Source organism: Catharus ustulatus, chromosome Z (genome assembly GCF_009819885.2).
Source record: "Catharus ustulatus isolate bCatUst1 chromosome Z, bCatUst1.pri.v2, whole genome shotgun sequence".
Lineage (NCBI taxonomy): Eukaryota > Metazoa > Chordata > Aves > Passeriformes > Turdidae > Catharus > Catharus ustulatus.
In genome coordinates this window covers 44044311-44050310 of record NC_046262.2, presented here as the reverse complement: position 1 = coordinate 44050310, position 6000 = coordinate 44044311, and positions in this window count along the sequence as shown.

Genomic DNA, 6000 nt, shown 5'->3' with positions numbered 1-6000 from the left:
CTTTTCACATATTGCTCTTGTTAGCAGTAGGTTCTGAAGTCATAAATTAATTGATTTTTCTGTAGAGAAGATACTTTCAACTTTGAAGGGCTGCAGCAACATAGGTATATGCAACACTAAATCAGGATTTCCTTCTCTTTAATTCCAGTTTAATTTAGTAATAAATATTAACCAAGTCTATCTGTTCTAACATAAGGTATTTATACTGAATATTCTTGAGGTACTGGCTTTTATGCATGAAGAATGAGAGTATAATAGTTGAAATAGATTAACATACTATATTTCTATTTCCTATATAAAGGAAAGACATAGGCATTGAGACATAAGGTTCCTCTGACGTAGCTTTGTTTAAAGACTGCTGAGCCTGAATGGCTTAATTGGAGCATATATTCTCCAACCCTGCTTTCTTACTACATTTAACTAATTTTTGCATTTGGCATTTGTTTCTTGCATGAAACACAATGAAGTAAACTGTGTACACATTATTGTGTAAGTTGCTATCACACTTATTTTTAGAGAACTGCTTTTTAGCCAGCTAGTAAGTAGGTTTTCCATGTAGTGCTCTATGAAGGAATAAGAGTGGTTCAGGACATGTTTGGACAAATGTTTGAAGGTTGGACCTAGATGACCCTTTAACGTCCTTTCCAACTAAAACCATTTGTGTTGGGTTTTGGGATTTCAGGGGTAGTTTCTGTGAGAAGCTGCCAGAAGCTTTCCCCAAGTAGACAGAGCCAGTGCTAGCCAGCTCCAGGACAGGTAGTTGCTGGTCAGGGCTGAGCCAGTAAGGCCTCTGTGATGACATATTTAACATATAAAAAACCCCTTAACGGGCTGATGTAATTGGCACCAAAGAATACATAAGAACAGCCCTGCAGACACCAAGGTCAGTGCAGAAGGAGGGGCAGGAGCTGCTCCAGGCACAGGAGCTGAGATTCCCCTGCAGCCCCTGGTGCAGCAGCCCATGGAGAAGCAGCTGTGCCCCTGCAGCCCATGGAGGTCCATGGGATGCAGAGATCCACCCACAGACCATGGAGGAGATCAGGCTGGAGCAGTGAGATGCCTGAGAGGAGGCTGTGACCTCTTGGGGGGCCCATGCTGGAACATGGGGGAACACCCCCCATGGCAGGGTCCTGAAGATCTGTGGACAGAGGAGCCCAGGCTGGAACAGATCTCCTGGCCAGGCTTGCGACCCTGTGGGGGACCCTCAGGAGCAGGCTGCACCTGAAGGACTGCACCCTGCGGAACAGTGACCAAGCTGAAGCAGTTTGTGGAGAACTACTTCCATGGGATGGACTCACATTGGAGAGGATCACAGAGGACTATCTTCTGTGGGAGGGACTGCATACTGGAGTAGGAGAAAGACTCTTCTCCCTGAACAGCAGTAAGAGCATCATGTGATGTACTGACTGTAACTCCCATTCCCCATCTCTCTGTCCTTCTCTCACTGGGACAGAGGAGGTAGAGCTGTGAACGAGGAAGAGTGGAGGGAAGGTGTCTTTAAGATTTACTTTACTTTTCATTATCCTGCTCTGACTTTGTTAGCAGTAAATTCAATTACTATCTCCAATCAGAGTTTTGACTTTTGCCCATGAAGGCGAGTAATCTGTCTTCATTATACTTTCTTTCCCATGCACAGTTGCAAAAGGGAGTAATAGAGGAAGAGGGGTTTCAGTGGGTGTTTGGCATCCACCCAGGATCACCCACAATACCATTGTATGAATCCATGGTTCAAGAATCACAATGACTGACTGTTTATTACCACAGGTAATTTATTAACACAGGACATTCTTCAGGGTAGGGTCCATCCAGTCAACACATAAACTGTCCTGTAAGTAATGAAACACAGATACCTTTCTCCCATGGTGAGTGTCATGATAGCTACGCTACAAAAGGTGAGTTCACTTTTGCTCTTTGTGTCTTTTCCTGCATATTAGACCACTTTCTACCCACCCTTCTAGATTCCAGATTTACAACTCTGAAGCTCAAAAGGTAGGAAGCCACCTATACAAAGGAGGTCTACACCAGCAGTGGTTGGTAGAGATTTCTCCAAATTGTCTGTCAGACAAAGCCCTGCTCTAGACTTGAGAAGTAGCCATCCCAGTTTCCCACATCTCTAGGTCCCAGCTGGACTCATCGGCATCTGCATTCACAAAAGGAAAAACCTGAGTCACCTGAGCATGCTGAGGGTGAAAAGGAATTACAGCAAATACAGCAAATACAGCAAATACAGCAAATACAGCAAATACGGCAAATACAGTAATGTCTTGTTCTCCTATACCACCAAGCAGTGGAGCAGAGAATTTGAGGAGCAAAACTTTGAATTAAGCCATCTGCCTGTCTTCAAATGGTGAAGACCATGCAACAACAGCTGTAGAATAGCCAAGAACATGATTTTCAGTGATGTCTGCTAAGAGTGCTCTGCAGACTCTTTACAGTCCTTGAGAGAAAGGGTCTATGACTAAGAATTATCCATTCTCTCAATAAGGCTATAATTGACCTGTTCAGTGCCTGCACAGCTTTAGTGTACAACCACCATAAAACAGTATCAGAATCATTCCCTGCACAGAACAAATTCTTGTCCTTCTGATAATCATTGCTGCGTGACAACCTTTTTATAGTTCTTCTTGTCCTTAAGCTTACTAGTCATTTTTTTTCTTCAATAGAACACATTTCCAACTATTTTGCAAAGTATAGTGGCTTCACCAAATGACTCACTGATAATTACTGTCATAGGAGAGCCAACTGCTCAGTATGTTAATATGCATTTTACTATTCTTAATTGTTATGGTGGCTGTAAAAACCCATCATGAGATGTTTGCTCTCAGTGTCCTATTTCAAAACACAGCATCATAGAAAAATATCTGTCCCCAGTGTCTTTCTGCCTGCAGTGGTCAAGCACACAGATTTCCAAACATCTTGGTAAATCAAGCGAGGTATATTTCTTAAAGATTTAGTGCTATAATTTAAGTCAGAATTAATCACAAATGTAAGTCATCAAAGTTAGGGGGATGACTAATGTGAACAAGGATTAAATGGCAAGACCAAGTCACAACTGTGTTTAAGAAATGACTGCCAAAAACCCCCATCCTACTGGTTTCTCTACACATTTCTCACCTTGGAGTATGACGAATGAAGCAGAAAAGTAGATGACTAGAAAAGCAGCAGTGAATAGTGTTAGGTCATATTGAAAATACTCTGACTAAGAATTTTGACTTTCCCTTGTCTTGGCTCTGCTGGAGATTAGGCAGCGAATTTTGTGACTTTTTTTATCATTTTCAAGTAATCTCATTTAGATGACTAACTGAATGAGGTTTGTGTTAATTCTGTTATTTGGGAGACTTTTACACAAGACACTTTTATTTTGTTTTGGAGGTAAGATTGCTCATATCCACATGGGCAGAAAACTGTTTAAAGAGAAAGTGTGAACAGGTGTTGGGGGGAGTTGTTTGTTTGCTTCTCTGCCACAAAATTTTATTTGCTGGTGCTTTAGATAAGATCCTGCCAGTAGTTGCTCCAGTTGCTGCAGACCAGGAAAACCTCTGGACATGAAGGATCTTTAGGCCCCTTCTAGTAGAACTGATCATATTTCTCAAGATATCCTCACTTCACAGCAGAATCCTCCAAATTATTAGCCTGTCTCATTTAATCAGAGTATTCAAAAGTTGACAGGAAGGCAACTGAGTAAGTACACGTCAAACCCCACTGGCCCTTGGCAATTCCTGAGCAAGGTGCTGCAAAGTAGAACTTAGTGTGGTGAGCTTGTTTCACCACACTGAAACAGCTCCCAATGGCAATTATTTGTCACTTATCTCCCTCCCGTGCTGTTGGCCATGAGAAATTGCTGATCTTCCTACCTGTGTGTCGTCTCCACCTTCCTTTCAAATTAATGTGGGTGTAAGGTGTGCCTTGCCATCTCAGTCACTCAGAGCACCTGCTGGCTTTCCTTCTCCAGTATTTTTATGTGGTGCCCTCCAGATTTCCTAGTGATCATGTCTTCTACTCAGTCATAAGAAGAGGGAAGCTAGGAGTCATCCCTTTTTAAAAAAATTTCTGCTTCTGTGATATTCCTAGCATTTCCCACTTTCTATAGGCATACTATACACTTCATAAAATGGCACACTTTTACATTCTTGAGGGTTTTCCAGTGATTTGTTTCCAGTCCAATATCGAAAATGAATGGTGGTACACTTTCCACAACATTGGCAGGCTCTCCGGAGAGTTTCAGTAAGGGCAGTGTTATACACATCAGCAGCATGTGTATTCATTACTGAAAATAGCATTTTGAAAACACTTATTTTTTTGTGTTTAAAATATCCACGTGAAATCAGATACTTCCATCAGTCCTGGAGATATTACTGTTCCTGATGTTGTCTCTCAATCTAAGTGGGTAACATGCCAGTGGCTCTGTGGGCAGAACTGGTGTTTGTGACCTAAGAAAGAGGACATTCTTGTTAGCTTTTAGACTCATCTGAAATATACCCGAACACCATAACCTTCTTAGTTTGTCATATGAATAGCCACGAAGCCTTAAGTAGGCTGTTGCAGTGCAGAAGTATCATGTAAATTTTCTTTATTTAGTCCATGCACTTATTGTGAAATTTTTGGCGTTTCTTCACACTTAACAGTTCCAGTAAACATTGCCTCACTTATGTCTGCCTAAGTTACAATCTATTACTCTTGGGTTTGCTTTTAGCAAGAGTACATTACAGCACAAATATTTTTCCAGAACAGTTTCCACAAATGTTCCCAGATGCATGGAAATATTTTGATTAATACTTTGAACTGTAGTCAAATGACTTGCCTTTTTCTTCAATGCATTTTATTTCTATCTTTGATCTTTACAAAATCACAGTATCATCTATTTTATGGAACTTTCACTACTGTTCTTCTTGAGCAGGAAGCCCTGGAGGAGCCAGTTAGTTTCAAACATTTTTGAGCACAGATCACATTAAACATATAAAAAGATTGTTGAATATAGCTTTCTGTAATTGCATTGCTATGTAGTAAACCTCCTACAGATATAAATAAAGCAATGCAAGAGAACCAAGGATAATAGCAGAAGTCACCATCTCTTCAGTTAAAATTTCAGCGAGTATGTGTGTCTGTGTATGCACATATAAATAAATCATTAAACTGTGTTTAGTAGACCATAATCTTAAGAAACATTTTATTCTTATTTTGCTCCAGATTTATTTCAATTACTACATTGTACTGTATGTAGACTACAACAAAAGTGAGAAATAGAAGCCTTTTTTCATTGGAGGCACTGGAACTTTTACTTTCATCTGATTCTAAATTTCAGGTTGGGTTGATATTATGGAAAGCCCAAGAGGCATGGACACAACTGAGTGCCAAGGTGTTAGCCACATTACTTCCGTTATATTTTTGTTAGTTGATTCTCAAATGCCTTTTCTAGACCTGTGTGTAGTACTGTGACTCAGTGTAGCCTTAGAAATTCTCATTAAGCCAAAAACAGAGGTAGTGTTAAGAGAGTTTAAGTCATGTAGCAATAAATACCAATGAATCTAAAGGAGTTGAAGTTAATATTGTGCTGTCCGAAAGCAAGTATAAATCATACCATGCTGGAGTCAGCTGAGAATTTAGCTCGAGAGCTTCATGACCTACTTCATCTCTCCAATAGGAAAACCAGCAGAGGTGGATAATCATAGAATGAGTCTCTTTTTTAGTTTTCCCAAATGCCTCAGACTCCTTTTGTGCAGAATACACAAAGCTATGTCTTTCATCATGCTATTTCTCTCTGTACCTCAGGAGAGGTAGAAAAATGGTAAATATGTTCCTTCAGCCACATCAGCATTCAGTCCTCTATCCCACCTTATCCCTGAATCTGTCAAGCGCCCACTTGACCTGGAGAGTAAGACTAGATTTTGCTGTAAAAGGTTTTGACTTTCCTGATCTCAACTGAGTAGAAGTAATGTAAAATATAGAAAATGCTTGTTACTAATCTGAGAGAAAGATCAGGTCTGTTTTTATGGCTGATTA